Genomic DNA, 23168 nt, shown 5'->3' on the forward strand with positions numbered 1-23168 from the left:
CATAGCACCTGGATAAGTAGACGCCCCCTGGCAGAGAGGGCAGACATTGCACCTGGATAAGTAGACGCCCCCTGGCAGAGAGGGTGGACATTGCACCTGGATAAGTTGACGCCCCCTGGCAGAGAGGGCGGACATAGCACCTGGATAAGTAGACGCCCCCTGGCAGAGAGGGCAGACATTGCACCTGGATAAGTTAACGCCCCCTGGCAGAGAGGGCGGACATTGCACCTGATTAAGTAGACGCCCCCTTGCAGAGAGGGCGGGCATTGCCCTGAATAAGTAGATGCCCCCTGGCAAAGAGGGCAGACATTGCACCTGGATAAGTTGACGCCCCCTGGCAGAGAGGGCGAACATTGCACCTGGATAAGTTGACGCCCCCTGGCAGAGAGGGCGGACATTGCTCCTGGATACGTTGACGCCCCCTGGCAGAGAGGGCGGACATTGCGCCTGGATAAGTTGACGCCCCCTGGCAGAGAGGGCGGACATTGCACCTGGATAAGTAGACGCCCCCTGGCAGAGAGGGCGGACATTGCACCTGGATAAGTAGACGCCCCCTGGAGAGAGGGCGGACATTGCACCTGGATAAGTAGACGCCCCCTGGCAGAGAGGGCGGACATTGCACCTGGATAAGTAGACGCCCCCTGGCAAAGAGGGCGGACATTGCGCCTGGATAAGTTGACGCCCCCTGGCAGAGAGGGCGGACATTGCACCTGGATAAGTAGACGCCCCCTGGCAGAGAGGGCGGACATTGCACCTGGATAAGTAGACGCCCCCTGGCGGAGAGGGCGGACATTGCACCTGGATAAGTTGACGCCCCCTGGCAGAGAGGGCGGACATTGCACCTGGATAAGTTGACGCCCCCTGGCAGAGAGGGCGGACATTGCACCTGAATAAGTAGACGCCCCCTGGCAGAGAGGGCGGACATTGCACCTGGATAAGTAGACGCCCCCTGGCAGAGAGGGTGGACATTGCACCTGGATAAGTAGACGCCCCCTGGCAGAGAGGGCGGACATTGCGTCTGGATAAGTTAACCCCCCCTGGCAGAGAGGGCGGACATTGCACCTGGATAAGTAGACGCCCCCTGGCAGAGAGCGTGGACATTGCACCTGGATAAGTAGATGCCCCCTGGCGGAGAGGGCGGACAGTGCACCTGGATAAGTAGACGCCCCCTGGCGGAGAGGGCGGACATTGCACCTGGATAAGTAGACGCCCCCTGGCGTAGAGGGCGGACATTGCACCTGGATAAGTAGACGCCCCCTGGCGGAGAGGGCGGACAGTGCACTTGTATGTGCTCCATAAACCCAGATGCCCTTTCACCCTGCTCCGGAGCAAACACCATCTGACCCATTCCTGACCGGGCGTTATCTCTCATTAGAGTTATACCAAGACGTCACAACCAGTTAGTGTCTTTAGTCTTTATCAGAGTGATGGGGTGTTTATCAGGCTCAGCTCAAAACCCCCCGACTTGACCGTTTGAAATTTAAAGTTCTGGAAGTCTGCACCACCGCTACTTACCTTGGGTATCCTGCATTATCGATGCTCTCCCCTGTAAGTATTTTGGAACTCCGACTCTGCTCCTGTAATTTAGTCTTATATACTAGTGTGGATGTCTCACACCCAGTCACTCTTGTTATATGCAGTAATCAAGGACTGTGCTGCACTGTGAACGACAGATTGATGTTAATATCTCCATTAGTTGTATCGGCGCATTACTTCGTCACTTCTTTGCTGTTTCTTCTCCAAGTAAGTTCTGGGAGATCCGTACTTCGCCCCTAACTTCCAGCCGGACGCATTAGCAGGGATGTCTCACACTCTATCCATCCCACTTGTCCTAACGTATGGCTGTACTGCCCGAATTCTCATAGACACGTCAGGATTATTGCTCATATAACTAGTCTATCTTATGTCTTATGACCAATTGACCTCCAGTCTAGCTAGCAATATATGTAGAACTTTGATGGTTTTCATCATACACTGGCTTAATAAAGTTTTCCCTTGTTCACAGTTTGGGCAATCTATGGATGCCAGTGATCTCTGTGCATAGGTTATGGTCTTCAAGAGACCTCATCTATTTAAAAGTATTAGCCCCACATCCTTGAAACCTCTGTAATGTTGAAACTCCAAGTGAGTAATTGGTATGTTTTTATTATTTTTTTCCCTATATCTACTATATTGTGACACAGGTTTATTCACTTGAGCTTTGGCTTGCACGGTATATTTGGTATTTCATGAATTTCAACACATACCTTCCTGATGTTTTTTCCATCAATATTTCCCTTGCACTTGACTCTTTTAGCACCCACTATTCTGGAGGTATTTTGTGCTCTGGTGTTGGGTTTATCCACAGCCAACCATTATAGTTCTGAACTTTGTACTAAGAGTATATAGCTTTCAAATTATCTCATTGTCCCCTACAGATGACTTACTTCTTTTCACTGAATTTTGAGATTGAGCCCCTTTTGTTTTGCTGCAACAACTTGAATGATTCAAATTGTTAAGGAAAGTCTCGCCCCTTCAGAATTGTATCCATTGCGCCCTGACGAAGGAACTGTGAACACGGGTCCTACTCCGAAACGCGCGTCGGCGCACTTTTCTCTGATGTTACGTTGTTAGTGTAGTTTTGTGAAGTATATTGTTTTTGTTTGTCTTAATTGTGTTATTGACGTTGTGTTGTGTATGGTATGCTTGATGCTTGTGAGGATGTGTGGTGCCTTTGTATGTGTGAATGAAATTTATACATAATCATTGTTTTGGGGCTCCCTTATGTATATGAATTATGTAAACACATGAATTGAACTTCAAGAATACGATATTATTGTACAATGAACATATTTTCTGTTTTATCTAATAATAAAAGATAATTCTGTTAATCAAATATCTTGGACTGGGACAATGTTGATACATATGGAATGAAGGATATGTTTACCTATGTATGATTGTAATACCTGTTTTTGTTCTAGTTTTTTTTCCCTGCCCTCCTCTCCTGGAATCCTTTTATTCGGGGGCCCTCTTCTGTTCATTCAGCTCAAAAACACGCAACACCTCTGCTGCGGGCCCATTGATTATGATGAAAGTTCCCTGTAGGAGCAGTACGATTTTATATTTTCCAAAGGAAAACCCTTCAGGCCCAGGTGAAAAAAGGACTGAACTTTTATAAAGTTGACAGACGCAATGTGTGATCTTCTCCTACAATAGTCTGTGTGGAGCTGTGTTTGATGGATGTTTCCTTTCTCTTTGCAGTGTTGAATAAAAGGAAGCAGGTATTTGTACTATCGGAGTCAGGAGACCCCGCCATGGAGCGTCCTTCTGTCCTTTGGGAGTCCCGGGCTGTGTCTAAGGTGGGGACAGGCTACAAAGATGTAAAAACACACAATAGAAGTCTGGTGCTTCGGGACACACGATATATTGCATTCCATATGTCACCTGTATCAGCTGGCTCGTTGGTCTAGGGGTATGATTCTCGCTTAGGGTGCGAGAGGTCCCGGGTTCAAATCCCGGACGAGCCCACTTTTGTGTGTCCCCTGACTATGTTGAAAGTCACATTTCGATAAACGATTTTGAAACAGCATTGAGCGTGTTTTGCATTTTAACCCAAGACCTGCCGCGCTCAAAGCAGGAATTTTTGCCCTGGAGCACCGAGCCAGCTGCAGAAACAGCTGGAGGGAAGGGGGGGGGGGGCAGCGACGCGCCACATCAGCAGCAGGAGGGATACATTTCTGTTACCTGCGCTGAATGTTACAACAGGGGATGCACTCTAGGGGGCAGCAGTGTGAGACACACTGAGAGGTGTGAGAGGACACCAGCAGCGGGGCTGAGACCCCTCCAGCTGCAGGGGGGGGACGCTCTAAAGGAGTCCAGAGGGAAGTTAGGACGGTCTCTGCCCTCGTCCATTCTGATTGGTGCATCCCGAGGTTCCTCCTCTCACAAGGTGTGAGTGACCCTGCAGCCGGGACTGGGGAGGCTTGGCTGCTGCTCTGGGCAGTACTTCTTCTGCGGGGGTCATCAAAGGCCCCGGGGCTTATTTACAAACCCATTGCGCCACTTTTGCGTCAGTTTTAACGTGGGAAAATGACGCAATGGGGCGGGGCTTGTAAATAGGCCCCCCCCCCATGTGTTTTTCGTTGCAGCCCTGACCCCTGGATGTGCTTGGAAAAGTGTGTAGCTGCATTTTGTGCAATTCAAACTGATGATTTACAGAGCGTCGATAGAAAGACCAATCACCATCCTGAGAATATTTGGTTTAACTACTGTTGTTAGGTCATCAGGTATTGGAGTAAAATTCGCGACCACCCCCTCACCAACGTGCAGCTGATGAGAGAGGATGGTGGACCCCTGAACCTGGGATGAGACACCTGAGATGAGACCCCTGAACCTGGGATGAGACCCCTGAACCTGGGATGAGACCTGTGAACCTGGGATGAGACCTGTGAACCTGAGATGAGACCTGTGAACCTGTTGATGAGACCTGTGAACCTGGGATGAGACCAGTGAACCTGGGACGAGACCTGTGAACCTATTGATGAGAACTGTGAACCTGGCGATGAGACCTGTGAACCTGGGATGAGACCTGGGAACCTGGCGATGAGACCTGTGAACCTGGGATGAGACCTGTGAACCTGAGATGAGACCTGTGAACCTGTTGATGAGACCTGTGAACCTGGGATGAGACCAGTGAACCTGGGACGAGACCTGTGAACCTATTGATGAGAACTGTGAACCTGGGATGAGACCTGTGAACCTGGGATGAGACCTGTGAACCTGGGATGAGACCTGTGAACCTGGGACGAGAACTGTGAACCTGGGATGAGACCTGTGAACCTGGGATGAGACCTGTGAACCTGGGATGAGACCTGGGAACCTGGCGATGAGACCTGTGAACCTGGGATGAGACCTGTGAACCTGAGATGAGACCTGTGAACCTGTTGATGAGACCTGTGAACCTGGGATGAGACCAGTGAACCTGGGACGAGACCTGTGAACCTATTGATGAGAACTGTGAACCTGGGATGAGACCTGCGAACCTGGGATAAGACCTGTGAACCTGGGATGAGACCTGGGAACCTGGCGATGAGACCTGTGAACCTGGGATGAGACCTGTGAACCTGGGATGAGACCTGTGAACCTGGGATGATACCTGGGAACCTGGCGATGAGACCTGTGAACCTGGGATGAGACCTGTGAACCTGAGATGAGACCTGTGAACCTGTTGATGAGACCTGTGAACCTGGGATGAGACCAGTGAACCTGGGACGAGACCTGTGAACCTATTGATGAGAACTGTGAACCTGGGATGAGACCTGTGAACCTGGGATGAGACCTGGGACCCTGGCGATGAGACCTGTGAACCTATTGATGAGACCTGTGATGAGACCTGTGAACCTGGGATGAGACCTGTGAACCTGGGATGAGACCTGCGAACCTGGGATGAGACCAGTGAACCTGGGACAAGACCTGTGAACCTGGGATGAGACCTGTGAACCTGGGATGAGACCTGTGAACCTGGGATGAGACCAGTGAACCTGGGATGAGACCTGTGAACCTGGGATGGGACCAGTGAACCTGGGACGAGACCTGTGAACCTGGGATGAGACCAGTGAACCTGGGACGAGACCTGTGAACCTGGCCATGAGACCTGTAAACCTGGAATGTGACCAGTGAACCTGGGATGAGACCTGTGAACCTGGGATGAGACATGTGACCCTGCGATGAGACCTGTAAACCTGGGATGAGACCAGTGAACCTGAGACGAGACCTGTGAACCTGGGACGAGACCTGTGAACCTGGGATGAGACCTGTGAACCTGGCGATGTAACTTGTGAACCTGGGACAAGACCTGTGAACCTGGGATGAGACCTGTGAACCTGGGATGAGACATGTGAACCTAGGATGAGACCTGTGAACCTGGGATGAGACATGTGAACCTGGGATGAGACCTGAGAACCTGGGATGAGACCAGTGAACCTGGGACGAGACCTGTGAACCTGGGATCAGATGTGTAAACCTGGGTTGAGACCTGTGAACCTGGGATGAGGCCAGTGAACCTGGAATGAGACCTGTGAACCTGGCGATGAGACCTGTGAACCTGGGATGAGACCTATGCACCTGGCGATGAGACCTGTGAACCTGGTATGAGACATGTGCACCTCGCGATGAGAACTGTGAACCTGGGATGAGACCTGTGCACCTGATGATGAGACCTGTGAACCTGGGATGAGACCTGTGAACCTGTGGATGAGACCTGTGAACCTGGGATGAGACCTGTGAACCTGGGATTAGACCTGTGAACCTGTTGATGAGACCTGTGAACCTGTGGATGAGACCTGTGAACCTGTGGATGAGACCAGTGAACCTGGGATGAGACCTGTGAACCTGGGATGAGACCTGTGAACCTGCAATGAGACCTGTGAACCTGGGATGAGACCTGTGAACCTGGGGATAAGACCTGTGAACCTGGGATGAGACCTGCGATGAGACCTGTGAACATGGCGATGAGACCAGTGAACCTGCGAGGAGACCTGTGAACCTGCGATGAGACCTGTGAGACCTGGGGATAAGACCTGTGAACCTGGGATGAGACCTGTGAACCTGGGGATGAGACCTGTGCTCCTGAACATGAATCTTACAGCTTCTCTGATGCTGCAGTGGATCTGCCTGTTATGTTTACTGAAAGGTCACGCTACGACGCATGTAATGAAATGGCCGAAATAGCTCAGTTGGGAGAGCGTTAGACTGAAGTTCTTAAGGTCCCTGGTTCGATCCCGTGTTTCGGCAGATACCTTTTCTTCGGTCCTTGTAGATTGCACAACAGATACCTATGACATACTTTAGAAACCTGAAATATGAGACGTGTCTTTAGTAACACTAAACTTTTTTACTTTCTTGTAACAGGCTACAGCCTTCAATTTCATTGTTTTTCCTTCTTTCTGCTCGTGCTACATAACTCCACACCTCCTGTCCCCCATTTCTCCCTCAATTTCATTATGTTCACGTTTATCACAATTAAGTATCATTTCAGCACAACCCCACTTGTGAGTTTCACACAGAATGCACAGTTGCACTATACCACTAATTGTGATGTTTCTCCCACACTGTAGTCACAATCACACACAGTGGGCGACAGCCTTCAAGCACAATCTCACTAATTGTGTGTCAAGCTCACACCACGTGCCCAATCACACTCAATGGGCAACCGACGTACACCTGGGAAGTCAGTCCCACGTTTTGTGACGTCCACAACCTGGAGCATCTTCTCACTCCTAGGCGTAAAGTTCACTCATTAAATGCAGGTGTGAAACAGCCGTGTGAAACAGCCGTGTGAAACTGCTCACTGTGTGTGACTTGTACACACTGCAGCTCACTTTTAAGCAAAGAATCTACTGTTCCTCTTCTGGGTGTGAGTTCACTTTTTTTTTTTTTTTAAATGAATGAAAACATTTATTGTTCAGTTTCTAAAAACTTACAATTAGAACCAACGGAAAGACATTTCCTTTTAGAAAGCATAATCACTTCTGTATTAGGCCTATGACCCAGTTTTTCTGTGAACCTAATTATTGCTTCAGAAGCCCCTGAAAATTTCTGAGATTTAAGTGGTCCTCCCACTTTGGGTTAGAGTCAAATATGATACCAAGATAATTGAAAAGGGTTCACCTTGGCAACTATGGTCCCATCTATCACATCGTTTTTTGATTTTGAGTTTTTGGGGTCACTGGTCATTTTTTTGTTTGAATATCTTTTATTGCATTTCGTTCTTTGTTTGCAGTGCCTAACATATAAGTAGATGAAAAATCAACGTAACATCCTGCAGCTGTACATGGGTATACTTTTAAACAACAGTTTGCTACAGTAGGTTGCACACTTTCCATATTGCACAAAACGGATATACATACGAGGGTATGGGTGTGAGTTCACTCATGTGGAGGAGGCAGGAAGACAGCGTGTGTGCTGGGGAGGTGAGGGGAGGGCTGGATGTATGTGATACCCAAAGCATCCCTTCCAGTGCTCAATTGCAAAGAAGCATTGGCAATGCCAATAGGAATTTCTTTTAATTGAAAACATCTCTTCAGCCAGTGGTGACTATAGGAAAACACAATAGCTCATTATATATCTGCGCTTTCATTCATCCTACCACTCATGCACCCATTCATCCACCTACTGAATCATTCTTGCATTCATCTACTCATCCATTCACGTTAAAACACATACGCTTACCCAATATAAAAGAATAAAAGTAGAAACATTAAACAAAATAAAATCCAACATAGCAGTGGGGTGTCATCATATTTATAGTTCCAGCATGACTGACTGCAGAAGCAGAGTGGTAGCCATTTTGGGATTGCCAAGCAATGGTACTTTAGGGACCGCCGTGTAGTTTAAAAGGATCAATCAATCAACAGCATTTGTAAAGCGCTTCAGTGTCACCCCTCGGGGTGTCTCGGCGCTTTGTCTCTGTCGAAGAGCCAGGTCTTGAGTCTCTTTCTGAAGTCTGCCAGCGAGGGGCTGTAAGGAGCTGGATGGGAAGTCGTTGCAGGTCTTAGCAGCGATGAAGGAGAAGGAGCGGGCACAGCTGCAGCTACGATGGGTGCAGGGGTGTGTGCGAGGGTGAGTGAAGAGGAGCTCAGGTGCATGAGGGGTTGTGGAAGTTCAGTCGGTGGGTGATGTAGGCAGGTCCTAGATCATGGAGGGCTTTGTATGCGTGCATGAGGACCGTGAATTGGCATCCCTTCTGGAAGGGGAGCCAGTGGAGCTCTCTCAAGTGCGGGGGTGATGTTCGCGAAAAACACCTCCATTTGGTACCACAGCTGGTGACCTGCAGAACTCAGACCTACACATACACTGACCCACCACGCACGCTACCTCAGCATGACCCTCAACAGCAAACTGACCATGAAATGATAAGTCAACGCAGTTACCTCCACCTGCTTCCACACACTTTGCATGTGCCGCAGAATCTTCAGATGGATCCCATTCAACACCAGAAAGACCGTCACTCAGGCCCTTGTCACCAGTTGCCGTTTACTACTGCAACACCCTCTAATCCGGCATCTCCACCCGGCTCCTCAGAAGACTACAGGCCATACAGAACACTGCACAACCGAGGAACACTTTTTAACCCTCTATCTCAACAGGGATGTGTAAATAGTTTCTTTTTCTATTCATTTAGAATTTTGCAGGGCTTCTCCAAATTGTGGAGTCAACACGTTTCAGCTCTTTTTTTGGGCCTCATCAGGACTGGGGGAAAAAGGAAACCTTTTTATAATTCAAAGTGTCTCAAGGATAGGAAACAAGTGACTATCCGTGTAGTAGTGTTGTAGCAGTAGCTGGTCTATTTTGAGATCTGTGTTGAGGTCGCGATTTAGACAATGCAAATAACTTCTTAGCACTACACAGATAACTTCCTCAGGTCATGTTGATTTGAATCTCTTTGTTTGAACACGCCGCGTGACAAACCGTCTGTGCGGCTCAATTCCTTGAGTTTTGTTGGTGTCCGCTGCAGTCGATATAGGCAGAATTTCATCCAGACCTCTCTCGCTCCTCAGTTCAAATTATTCAGTATCTCGACCCCATCTTCCACCACATATTCCAACTGTAATCCATCCCCCCATTTGGTGCTCAATTTCACTACCTGCCCTTGAGAGTCCAGATGACGTATCCGGAAATTATATAGGCCTGAGATCACAACCTTGAATTATCCCCAGGCGTTGGGATAAGTAATCCCCAGAGAGGACGGGATTACCCAAGGTTGGGTACCAAGGGGCAGATTTACAAGCCCAGTACGCCACATTTGCACCGCAGTTGCGTCAATTTTGTGACGCAGTGGTGGCGGAAAGCAAGCGCCATGCTGCGGGGTATTTACAATGTGACGCATCTAGGGAGAGGCGTCACGTTGTAAAGCCCTGAGCCACATGTGGGCATTCTGGCACAGGGGGGGGGGCGTTCCGATGTAGAAACGCCTCCAATAAGTGGCTGAGTGAAATCTACAAGATTTCACTGAGTCACTTTTACGGCCATACTGCGTCAAAACCCTGCGCCTTCTTGAAGCAGGCATAAGGATTGACGCAGCATGTTGGTAATAGGGGTACCACGAGCATTGCTGGTGCTGCGTCGCGACTCCAGCAATGCGCCGCCTTTCCGCCAGGGGATGCGACACACATCTGCCCATCAGTGTGCCACGGTGCTCCGCATTATAAATGTGGCGCATCAGTGATGGCGCACGGGTGGGCAGATGCGTCGCAACTCTTCTGGCGCATCCCTGCTGATTAGCAGAGATGCGCCAGTAGTCGTAAATCTGCCCCAAGTCTGCGAGTAAGGCAGTAACGCAGCTCAGACTTTGGCGCTTCCCGATTGGAACTGTCACTTTTCAAATTGGGCCCACATAACACTTCTGCAACATTCTCATAAGAATGACAGGCAACAGATCTTTAAATGCTTTATTTAAGTTTAAAGTAAAAATACAGACTATTCTCAGTAAATTTGCAGTGCATAAACCATAATTAAAAAACTCAGTACAGCTCAGAATAAAATCCGGCATAGATTTAGCATCTAAGAATAGGGGTAGAGTCTCTCTGTTGTGAGAGAAATACACACTCATACAGTGCTGTGGACAGAGGAGTTCATACATTGTACGGAAAAAAACATGATTCATCACGTTTAAACAAATAGGAAACCGTCTAAAGGAAACATTTCTACATAGAAGACATTCTGTGATTTTCCACCACCATTTATGATTCGATCATTCTCACAGTCTTGATTATACAGTTTTACTGATGCAATGTTAACACAACTAGAAGGAGCAAGATTTGTCATTGGATTAGTACATTCAGCAGACTCTCTAAGACCTTTTTATGCTGACTAGTGTCTGAATCAACAATAAAATCACATGACATAGGATGACGTCTAAACAGGATGGAAGGCAATGTTCAATATTAGCAGTAGCTCACATATAGCGCTTGATTTCTATTAATAAAAATTAGCGCGCACAACAGTAATATAGCCAAAAGCAAACATGAAACACTCTAAATAAACAAATATAACTAAAACAAACCCCAAATAAAACACTAATCCAACTCCTATAAACCTATTTTGTTTGAGCGCTTTATACAAGATAAAATAACTAATTTTTAACTTTTGGCTTCTAAAAAGAATAAATGTGAATATATAATCGAATTCAGTCACAACTCAGCCACTTTCCATATAAGATGAACTTTCTGGCTGCTTCACAGATTTATCAAGCCGTTAAATTGGTGCTTAGAAACAGAAAGCTGCTTTGAACAACTACGGTATTTTCCAGGCCATATACTTCTGCAACCTTCGAGCCTTTGATAGCTCAGTTGGAGTGTCTGTCATCCTTAGGTCGCTGGTTCAAATCCGGCTCGAAGGACTTTTGCAAACTCTACACTTTTTTAGGTTTTGCCTGGCGAAAGCTGCGCTCTGCGCAGATTTTTCCTGCAGGCGAAAACCTAATGAGTATAGTAGGGGAGACAGGAACGGCCCCGTCTTTTATTGGCTAGCTCCATAAATGGAGGCTAGCCATTGGAAGACGGGCCTGTCCGTCAATGCCGGACCAGATTCGGGGGCGTTCCCGAGAATTTTTGGCTTTTGGCTACGTCACGCTACGTCAGCCGAAAGCCAATTCTTGGGAACGCCCCCGAACCCCATTGCGCTTTATTTGTGCCTGCATAGCGCTGGACGTGCTTATATTTCTCCCCCGAGCACTTCATAGCGCTTTTATGCCCTAGCGAGTGCCCACCTCGCTTATTTGTTATTTAATTGTCCCCTGGCAGGCGCCGAGGGACCTTGCCGCTATTGTTTTTTTCATCTCGAGGGAGCCCACCCCTCGGTGAATTCACTCCCCGCCTGCAGTAGCTGAGGCTGGCCGCCGCGCTGCCCGCGGCGACCCGGAAGTGACTAGCCGGCCGGCCAATCCTAGCGCGGCCGGCCGGAAGTGCCCGCCCCCCCCCCCCCGCAGCCCGGGGGAAGAAGGAAGACGGCAGCCCAGGAGAAGAAGTATGGCGGCCCATGCGGGGCTCCCGTGGCCTGGAGGGAGCCCCGGGAGAAGCGGAGGACGTTGCCGGTCTCCCATGCTGAAGAGGGAGACCGGAGAAGTGCCCAAGAGATTGCCACCGTCGCAAGGAGCCCCCGCCAGGACGGCGGCCCAGGAGAAGAAGTATGGCGGCCCACGCGGGGCTCCAGTGGCCTGGAGGGAGCCCCGGGAGAAGCGGAGGACGTTGCCGGTCTCCCATGCTGAAGAGGGAGACCGGAGAAGTGCCCAAGAGATTGCCGCCATCGCAAGGAGCCCCCGCCAGAGTGCCCGGTAAGTTAAATGGGCTACCGAGCGCAGCAGCACCACCACCAGAGGCTCGGGGCTCGGAGCCGCACCATGGTGGACCTGGGCGGCTGCCCCAGGAGACACCTCTGCGAGCCCCTGCCGCCCCCCCGCCCTGCTCTGCTGGGCCCTGCTGCTGCTCTGCGCCCCGGAGAGCTCCGCGCTGGCAGACTTCTCATGTAAGACCCTCTCTGCTTCCCAGCCTGTCCTCTCCCAGCCTGTCATCACCCAGCCTGCCCTCTCCCAGCCTGTCCTCTCCCAGCCTGCCCTCTCCCAGCCTGCCCTCTCCCAGCCTGTCCTCTCCCAGCCTGTCCTCTCCCAGCCTGTCCTCTCCCAGCCTGTCCTCTCCCAGCCTGTCCTCTCGCAGCCTGTCCTCTCCCAGCCTGTCCTCTCGCAGCCTGTCCTCTCCCAGCCTGTCCTCTCCCAGCCTGTCCTCTCCCAGCCTGCCCTCTCCCAGCCTGTCCTCTCGCAGCCTGTCCTCTCGCAGCTTGCCCTCTCACAGCCTGCCCACTCCCAGCCTGCCCTCTCCCAGCCTGTCCTCTCGCAGCCTGTCCTCTCGCAGCCTGCCCACTCCCAGCCTGCCCTCTCCCAGCCTGCCCTCTCCCAGCCTGTCCTCTCGCGGCCTGTCCTCTCCCGGCCTGCCCACTCCCAGCCTGCCCTCTCCCAGCCTATCCCCTCCCTGCCCTTTCCCAGCCTGTCCTCTTCCAGCCTGTCCACTTCCAGCCTTCCCTCTCCCAGCCTGTCCTCTCCATGACCTTTCCCAGCCTGTCCTCTCCCAGCTTGTCCACTTCCAGCCTGCCCTCTCCCAACCTGCCCTCTCCCAGCCTGTCCCCTCCCTGCCCTCTCCCAGCCTGCCCACTCCCAGCCTGCCCTCTCCCAGCCGGCCCTCTCCCAGCCTGTCCTCTCGCGGCCTGTCCTCTCCCGGCCTGCCCACTCCCAGCCTGCCCTCTCCCACCCTGTCCCCTCCCTGCCCTTTCCCAGCCTGTCCTCTTCCAGCCTGTCGACTTCCAGCCTGCCCTCTCCAAGCCTGTCCCCTCCATGACCTTTCCCAGCCTGTCCTCTCCCAGCTTGTCCACTTCCAGCCTGCCCTCTCCCAACCTGCCCTCTCCCAGCCTGTCCCCTCCCTGCCCTCTCCCAGCCTGCCATCTCCCAGCCTGTCCCCTCCCTGCCCTCTCCCAGCCTGTCCTCTCCCTGCCTGTTGTCGTGTCCCGGTGGCAGCAGGCAGCAGGCAAGAGCGTGCACTGCGTCCCCGAAGTAACAGCCCTAAAGCAAGCAAGAAGTACGCCCCCCTCCCACCAATCCCTGTTAGGTAGTGGAAACTGTCCAAACTGGGGTGCAGACAGCCCCTCTCACCTTTCGGCCTGGTACCACTGCACCAGCCGCACTACTTCCCTACTGACCGTTCTCCACTTCAGCCCCGTCTAAATTACAATTCCTGCTTGTGACCCTTTTGCCTGCTTGTGCTTGTTTTCGTGACCCTGTTGCCTGCTTGTGCCTCCGTGTGCCCCTGTTGCCTGCTTGTGCCTCCGTTTTCGTGCCCCTGTTGCCTGCTTGTGCCTCCGTGTGCCCCCGTTGCCTGCTTGTGCCTCCGTTTTCGCAAAACCATTGCATTGTAAATGCTTGTTCCCTTTTCCCCTCTGCTTACAGTAGAAGGCGCCTCTGTCTCAGACCCTCACACGCCGGGGCTTTTCCTGCCTCCTCTCTTCATCTTTACAACCCAGCTCTCTCCTCCGGCTGGGAGGGGGGTCCCCCCCTGTGTGCAGCCCCCGCCCCAATCCCCCATCATCAGACAGAGCCGGGGCCCCTGGGCTGAAGAGCCAGGCCGGGGCCCCGTCTGGAGCAGCCCTGGGAGCTGGTTGTGGTGACTCTGGCAGCAGGTGATGCTGCTGAGAGCGTCTGCTGTGAGGTGTGAGGGAGGAGTGTGTGTGTGTGTGTGTGTGTGTATCGTGGGAGAGAGTGTGTGTGTGTGTGTTTGTTCAACATGTTCGCCCCCCCCCCGTGCCCCCCCCTGTTGGTGTGAAGGAGTTGATAAATGACACGAACCAGTAGCATATCGGGGAGAGGCGGCTTGAAGGTCACATGAGGAGCGGCCCAGCAGGTCGAGATGCATCGGTTCCTCGTTAGTATAGTGGTCAGTATCCCCGCCTGTCACACGGGAGACCGGGGTTCAATTCCCCGACGGGGAGGCTCATAAATATTATTTTTTTAACTAAGCAAACATTTTGACGGTGGGAAACGTTTTTTAAATGCAATTTATAAAATTATACTCATTTTAGAGCGTGCTGATACTTTTTATTTATGGCCACACCTCGTACATGTTCAAAACTTTACTAATGGAATCATAAACCTTTTCAAATCTATCACGGAAGATGTGTAAGTGCAACACCTTTTGGAACGTATTTGTGCCTTTTCATTGTAAGCTGCTGTGTACGTTCTGGAAAATGCAAACGTATAATAGGGGGTTATTACTGAGATAAACATCAAAGTACTACATGATAGATAAAGGGAATGTAAACTAGTATGTTTACGCGCTAAATACATTAAATGTTGGTGCAGGCTCTGAGCGAGTACTTATTTTATACGAGTGTGAAACTTTTCATCTATTTACGGGAAATGGTTTACAACTTACAGACACATTGTAAAATCAAAAGGACCTCTGACACCGACGTGCACTCCCCACCACCGCCATCAGAGCTCAGCTTTTATGTTTCCTGGGTCCAGGCATGACTTCAAACACAGGTCAGGTGTTTACAGTGCATGCTGGGACTTGTAGTCCCGTCTATAACACTCTACAAATAGGGCCACGAGTCGCATCACCTAAGGAAGGGGAGGTGTGGGGTGTGGAGGTGTGGGGTGTGTGTGTGGGGGGGGGGCGGGGGGGTGTGTGTGTGTGTGTGTGTGTGTGTGTGTGTGTGTGTGTGTGTGTACACACCTGTGTGTACCTGGGACACCTCTGAGGTGCCCTCCTGCAGGGAACCCTGAGAAGAAGCTCTGATCACCCTTTTAATTGCACTGTCTATTTTTTTTATTGATGGTGATTGATTCCTGATGTTTCCAGTCTCCAGTATGTGGTGAGGGTGTCAGACGTCCTCAGCGCCGGTGAACTCAACAGATTTCAGCCTATTTAAGGTAGTCACTGCTTTCCTCGTAGTTTGTATCAATGCTGTGCACTTTTGTCTGTTGCTACTGCCCTCCTTTCATAAAGACTACTGTTTACTTCCTACTATAGTCTATGAACGAAAATAAAACCGGAACATACTCAGCCACACTGTGCAGATCTAATGTGCTTGAACAAGCAGCCACGCTCCCTGATGGTCTAGTGGTTAGGATTCGGCGCTCTCACCGCCGTGGCCCGGGTTAGATTCCCGGTCAGGGAACGGATCATTTTTCTTCTTGAAACCTTCTTTAGAGGAGATATATATAATGTCAATTTATATTTATGAATGTGGTTTTCTTTGTATTTGTGTTTTTTACTTTGCTTACTATTTTTACTTGTATGTTTCGATTCTGGCCAGGGAAAGATTTTATTTTTATTGTAGTGGAACACATTTTTTTAAATTTGAAAATTGGAACTGTTTTATTACATGTATTTCTCCTTCAATTGAAGTGTCACCAGTTATAACAACATTCCACACTGAGAGGAAAGCCACTGACAGAGCGAGTGGCTGCTGGTTCACCAGACTGATGATTGGCTTAGTAGATTCAGGAGACTTTCACTGAGAACCTTTAGTGCTGACTAGTGTGAAACTATTAAAATTTATTATTGAAGCAGAATCAGTAATAATAGCAAATGACATAGGATGACGTTTAAAACAACATAAAAGAGAATATACAGAGTTAAATATCAGCAATAGCTCACATATAGCGCATCCTTTTTATAAATCGAAAATTATCGCTTGATCTCCCCCCCACCCCAACCTGAAGATTTCATCATCATTCTAATTCTGTATCGCAGTACATCATCCATTAACTTTGGCTTCTTCTGTTTGGTGTCCTAGAAATCCTTCATGTGATCATAAAGCTCACTTTGCATCCCCTTGACTTTGTCATCAAGTCTCTTTTGTTTTCTTTCTCTCGCTGCTGACCTTTTCTTATTCCCACGTTATTTCCTTTGATGATGAAATTCCTTTGAAACATTTCAAGAAAATAAGCACCTATGCAATTCAGATTAGTATGACAAAAATTGGTGTTAATAGCAGTTACAAAACACTACACTACCTAGCCATTGTCCGATATTTACAAACCTGTTACCAACAGATCTGAAAAATGATCTGAATCCTTCCCGGGAGCATGTCTCTTCTAGTTCAGTTAATTCATGCAATATGTTTATAACATTAACAATATAGCCATTAAGCTTATTATCTATGTGAGGAATGTAAGCATAGCACTGTCGAGCATTGATGACTTTGCAAACTCCACCTTCCTTTCAAAGGAGCGCAAAATGGTTTTGCATCATCATAGCCCACATTGCAAGCATCTCTTTATTATTCACTGTTAAAGCACATGCACTGTTTGTAGGAAGCCTGTCAACTAAGATAGGCAATAGTCTAATCTTTGTATCATTCAGTGCTACTCCTATAAATTGTATTAATGCTCCAAAAATATAATCACCAATCTGCTTGGTGCTTCATCAACTTAATTCAATATACTTGTCGAGAGGTGAATCTAACTTATTAGTAATGCAGCATAGCAACTTCCTACCTAATTAGGTGGTAACTGGGAATAAGGAGATTTACCAGATATATAATACCTGCCTTTACTGGTAGCTTCTACCTTGTAAAAAAATATTTCCTTTTATTAAATAGCTGTGTTCACACTCACTCCATACTAATTTCTTGGCTGTCACATTTTCCTCTGGCTGTCGTACCATACATAATTCTACTTTTTTATTCAATTCAAGACTCAATTTAGTTGGAGGTTCCTTTAAAATCTCATCACCTTAGCCAATAATATGGACAGCATTTGTTCTCTCTTCCCTTTCTTCATCTTCTCTTGTCCTTTCATTCAATTAATCTATGACAATTCTTTTCTCTGCATTAATTTGACATGTTGCACCATGCACAGTATGATCTGTAATGCTTTTGTTAGATAAAGGAGAAAAGAATTTCCTCATAAACTCATGCTGTTCCCTTGATTTAGACCCATTATAACTATTGAACATATCTTTAGTAGCCCACAGATATAGATTCTCGATTTACAATAGGTACATTTTCTAAGGAATTATCACAATTAGAACAAAAGAGTTTTATCAAGTTTAGTTGGTAATATAGATTAACAAAAACAGAACAAGAATAAGATAAAGGAATAAGCTGCCCCTTCAGATGCAGAAGAAGGCAGATAAAAGCAAATAAAACTATTTTCACCTTGCATAACCTTAACGTATTCAGATAACATTTTCTAATACACATTATAACTATAAATATTCTCGTACTGTGGAAAGGGACTTAATCCTTGAAAGAGATGGAGGGCTAGTCACAGAAGCAACAGTAAAAGTATTTAGATTAGGAAGGTCACCCCCGCAAATAGACATGGCACCTGAAACGACTACTGCCATACATACAACTATAGTTTTACAGTGTGACTGTGCTGTGGTCAACTTAACTTTAATTGCTACTCAAAAGGGTATTCTCGCCCACTATCTTCTGTTAGACCTAATAGACCAGTCACCGTCTGCTCGAGAAATAAAAGTATTTCTTTTTAGGCTTACATTTAACCAAGGAAAGTTCTACAATAAACAAGAATTAGTCCTCTAAGGATTAACATATTGTCTCTCCCCTATCTGTTACGACCTTTTATTCTGCATCAGCTGAATGCCTTAAGGGTTTTAACTGTTTCCCTCTCTAATTAATGTTTGTCAGTTGTCAATTTTCAAATCTTTACAGCTTTTTAGTCTTTCTTTGTTTTGTTTCAAGGAGGTTCATCTCAATCTGTCAAAAATCATCTGAATCAAATTTAATTTTTGCATATTATGTCCAGTCTGGACCAGCGTACATTCATTTCCCCTTTCTCTCTTTTTGGTTGTTTTAACTCAACTGATTCACAGTCATGAATGTCTGTTTATATTTGTCTTCCTATCTCACCATCTCCCCTTATCATCTCAGGTCTGGTCTTATGTCTCAATTGTCTCTTTTTAAGAGATGTTGTTTTGGCCAACTTTCCCTTAGAGTGCACAAGTTTTTTGATTCAGATGCAAGTTGTTCACTTTCCAAAGTAGAGTCTTTTTGTTAATTTTCAGACTCTGTCTTTCTGGCAGGTTGTTGTGTCAGATTAGTTTCCGTTTGTCATATGGCTTATGCTTTTCCTCGTAAAACGGTGCATTTGTTGGGCAGCATAAACATCAGCAAGACTGATTCCAAGCACACCCTCAGGAAGTGTTGGCCTAAGCCATGCTAGCTCACAGTGCAGCATCTGTACCCCTAACCGGACAAGGTAACAAATAGAATGTGCAACCTCATAGCATGATAATCATGGCTCCCCAAGGAAATCCTGGTAACAGATCCAGAACCTTTTTGTTTGGTTACTTATGCATACCCAAAGAAGTACACAAGAAATACACAACATGCAGTTTCAATATTTATTCAAGCATTTGGCTTGTTTAGTAAAATATGTGTGCTGCAATAATCAATAGGAGGAAACAGAATAACATAATTCGCATGGTGAGAATGGTGAAGAAGATCAACAGTTCAACCATTGTGCTATAACAGTGAATATATGATAGCATGTAAGTACTGTGACCTAACTCCCCATCACCCGTGGGTCAGTGTCATCAGGCTGCCCGTCTTGGTGACAGCAGTGTTCGTGAGCAGAGTCACATGACAGCAGTGTTCGTGAGCAGAGTCAGTTGGTAGGGTCCATGCCACCTGTCTTCCAGGCAGGATTTTCAGATGTGTTTCATGATGTGGATCCAATCACTAGGGTTCAAATCATGCACCATAAAATCTCATAGTGCTCGAGTAGCCTGGTCATGCTGATAAAAGATGGAACGCACCACATCAGACAATCCTTTGCAGTACTCGAGAACCATGTCATTTGTGATATTCAATAGGGTGGTATAGAGGGCTTACACATAGATTTTCCATCAATATTTCATGCTGATATAATACGGTTCATTTGCACGAGGTACTTCAGATTCTCATGACCTCTAGAGGAATAATCTATGGCCATTTGAGTGATGTAGCAGCACTTAGCTGTAATAGTCTCAATCAGTCTCTCTACCCCTCCAGATGCTTCCAGTCTATAGCTACAGTGGAATCTTTGGTAAATTCCCCATCGCTGTACACTTCAACTACTTAATCTCATTTTTAAAGTGTGTTCCTTGATCAGATTCAAGATGAGCTGGCAAGCTGAAATGTGGTATTTATTCCCGCAACAGTTTTTGGCAAGCGGTAGACTGTCACATCTTCAGGTGGGATAACCCTAAATCCATCCGGAGAATAAACAGACAAGCACAAGGATATACCTCCGCTGATTACATTGAGGCATCTCCAAGACATCTATTAGGAGGGGATTTAATGGACCATCTAATTTTCCAATGTGACCCATAGTTAATGCTACTCTCTTACCCATATTTTGCTTTTGACAGATCACACACATACAATAATCTTCTGCCATCATTCTGAACTGAGGATTATACCAATGTGATCTGACGGTAAATACCATCCCATTTCTTCCTACATGGGTATGGTGCACCATAGCTGGTAAAAAAGGGTCTGATAGCACAGGCTTTCCTTCAGTTGAAACGCAAATATTAATAGCATCCTTTATGCATCCCATCCGTGACTGTTTAACTATTTCTATTTCTGGGGCAACATGTTGTACTCCTCTTAGCTTGTTAATAGTGTGTACCGTATTCATTAACATATTTGTCACTGCTTCTCCTTCTACATTACATGGTGTGTATCAGTGAAAGGTCCTGGAAGAGTTCAGTATTGGGCAACTTCATCTGCATATTGGTTACCTCTTTTGAAGAAGTAATTTCCCCTCTTGTGTGTGGCACAATTCATGACAGCAACCTCCTTTGGCAATTGTACAGCATTCGGTAAATGTGAAACATACAGTCCTTTTTTGGTAAGACTGCCAGCAGGAGTTAATACAAATCCCCTTTGTGACCATAGCTGACCGAAATTAAACCCAACTCCAAATCCATACTGGCTATCTGTGTAAATGGTGACTCGTGAATCTTCTGAGGTACAGCAGGCTCTGGTAATGGCAATTAATTCAGCCACTTGTGCAGAAGCTACTTGGTACAAGTAAGAAACTTCTACTAGTCTGCTTAAAGTGCATATGGCATAATCAGCTCTTAGAATAGCACGTCGATCTCTTAGGCATTAACCATCAACCAAAAGAGTATGGTCAGAATTTGTAAGAGAAACATCCAGTATATCTGGTCTTGGTATTGTGCAAAACTCAGTTACATTGATAGATTCATATTCAAAGTAATTTTCATCCTCTACCTCCAGAGCAGCCAATAGAGAAGCTGGATTTAGGGTGTTTCATCACAGTATGAAAACATGCTCGGCTGCCAGAATAATTGTCTCATAGCGGTCGGTTTGAGTGGCTATTCGTTATGTGCTATGTTCTGGAGTGAATCATGAGCATCTCATTTGAGTGAGGTACCATAACAATGTATGTATAACCCATCACAATCCCTTCTTTTTGTTGACTGCTAAGGCTAACCACCGCAACCACTTTGAGACAACTAGGCAAAATTGCGGCCACCGGATCAAGAGTTGCCGGAAATAATTGCCAATGGGATGTTTGGTATAACTAGGAGCACACAGCAGGACACACATTTCACCCCGTCTTCACCGGAGGAAACAGCATCTCCAACACCCACACCACGGAACTCCTGAGGACAGATCACCTCTGCATCCACTTCTCTTTCAAAAAACCCTCCGTACACAAGCACGCCACCATCTCACACACAGAAGCTAGAATAAAGTCACTGAAGACCAGCTTACCTCCGCCTTCATCAGCACCCCACCACCGACTACGTCAGATGCAAAAACCGCAGCACCCAACCTCCACCGCTGGATCACGAACTGCGCCGACACACTCACCCCCCACAAGAAAGCCACCACAAGATACATCAAGAAAGCAAGCTGGTTAACCCCTGCACTCCAAGAATCCAGATGCTCCTGCAGACGACTCAAAAAGAAATAGAGGAACAACAAAACCCCAGACACATGCGCCGCCTTCAAAGCAGCCACCACCGCACACCACCAAATCATCAAATCCACAAGGAAGAAATCCCTCCAAGAAAGAATCCTCACCAATGCACACAACACCAAACAAGCATTGAAAATGCAATAGGTCTCGCAATAGAAGAGTTTGACATTTTTCGTTTTGCAAATGGATGAGTGACACCTATAGCATTTGGAATGCAACATGTTTTGTATTTACGTGACTTATATGGCAGCTCTGGTCGTTATGCTACATCTCTAGATAGTTTTACCTTTCGCAAATGTGACACCTATTGTAACACAATATGTGTTGTGAGGGTGAGTGAGGGTGAGGGGTTGAGGGTGAGGGGTTGAGGGTGAGGGGTTGAGGGTGAGTGAGGGTGAGGGTGAGTGAGGGTGAGGGGTTGAGGGTGAGGTGTTGAGGGTGAGTGAGGGTGAGGTGTTGAGGGTGAGTGAGGGTGAGGGGTTGAGGGTGAGTGAGGGTGAGTGAGTGTGAGGGGTTGAGGGTGAGTGAGGGTGAGGGTGAGTGAGGGTGAGGGGTTGAGGGTGAGTGAGGGTGAGGGTGAGGCTGAGGGGTTGAGGGTGAGTGAGAGTGAGGGTGAGTGAGGGGTTGAGGGTGAAGGGTTGAGGGTGGGTGAGGGTGAGGGGTTGAGGGTGAGTGAGGGTGAGGGGTTGAGGGTGAGTGTGGGTGAGGGTGAGTGAGGGTGAGGTGTTGAGGGTGAGTGAGGGTGAGGGGTTGAGGGTGAGTGAGGGTGAGGGTGAGTGAGTGTGAGGGGTTGAGGGTGAGTGAGGGTGAGGGTGAGTGAGGGTGAGGGGTTGAGGGTGAGTGAGGGTGAGGGTGAGGCTGAGGGGTTGAGGGTGAGTGAGGGTGAGTGAGAGTGAGGGTGAGTGAGGGGTTGAGGGTGAAGGGTTGAGGGTGGGTGAGGGTGAGGGGTTGAGGGTGAGTGAGGGTGAGGGGTTGAGGGGTTGAGGGTGAGTGAGGGTGAGGCGTTGAGGGTGAGTGAGGGTGAGGGTGAGTGTGGGTGAGGGTGAGTGAGGGTGAGGGTGAGTGAGGGTGAGGGTGAGTGAGGGTGAGGGTGAGTGAGGGTGAGTGAGGGTGAGGGGTTGAGGGTGAGTGAGGGTGAGTGAGGGTGAGTGAGGGTGAGGGGTTGAGGGTGAGTGAGGGTTAGGGGTTGAGGGTGAGTGAGGGTGAGTGAGTGTGAGGGGTTGAGGGTGAGTGAGGGTGAGGGTGAGTGAGGGTGAGGGGTTGAGGGTAAGTGAGGGTGAGGGTGAGGCTGAGGGGTTGAGGGTGAGTGAGGGTGAGTGAGAGTGAGGGTGAGTGAGGGGTTGAGGGTGAAGGGTTGAGGGTGGGTGAGGGTGAGGGGTTGAGGGTGAGTGAGGGTGAGGGGTTGAGGGGTTGAGGGTGAGTGAGGGTGAGGCATTGAGGGTGAGTGAGGGTGAGGGTGAGTGTGGGTGAGGGTGAGTGAGGGTGAGTGAGGGTGAGGGTGAGTGAGGGTGAGTGAGGGAGGGTGAGTGAGGGTGAGGGGTTGAGGGTGAGTGAGGGTGAGTGAGGGTGAGGGGTTGAGGGTGAGTGAGGGTGAGGGGTTGAGGGTGAGTGAGGGTGAGGGTGAGGGTGAGGGGTTGAGGGTGAGTGTGGGTGGGTGGGGGTGGGTGAGGGTGGGTGA

General features: G+C 48.3%; 2 non-coding genes across 2 annotated transcripts; both read left to right on the forward strand.

The window, feature by feature from the left end:
* Positions 1 to 3434: 3434 nt before the first annotated feature.
* On the forward strand, positions 3435 to 3506 carry TRNAP-AGG (transfer RNA proline (anticodon AGG)). Its single transcript has one exon. It is a non-coding gene; the product is annotated as a tRNA-Pro (tRNA).
* Positions 3507 to 15627: 12121 nt separating this feature from the next.
* TRNAE-CUC (transfer RNA glutamic acid (anticodon CUC)) lies at positions 15628 to 15699 on the forward strand. Its single transcript has one exon. It is a non-coding gene; the product is annotated as a tRNA-Glu (tRNA).
* Positions 15700 to 23168: the final 7469 nt, after the last annotated feature.

This window comes from Lissotriton helveticus, chromosome 1_2 (assembly GCF_964261635.1).
Source record: "Lissotriton helveticus chromosome 1_2, aLisHel1.1, whole genome shotgun sequence".
Taxonomy (NCBI): domain Eukaryota; kingdom Metazoa; phylum Chordata; class Amphibia; order Caudata; family Salamandridae; genus Lissotriton; species Lissotriton helveticus.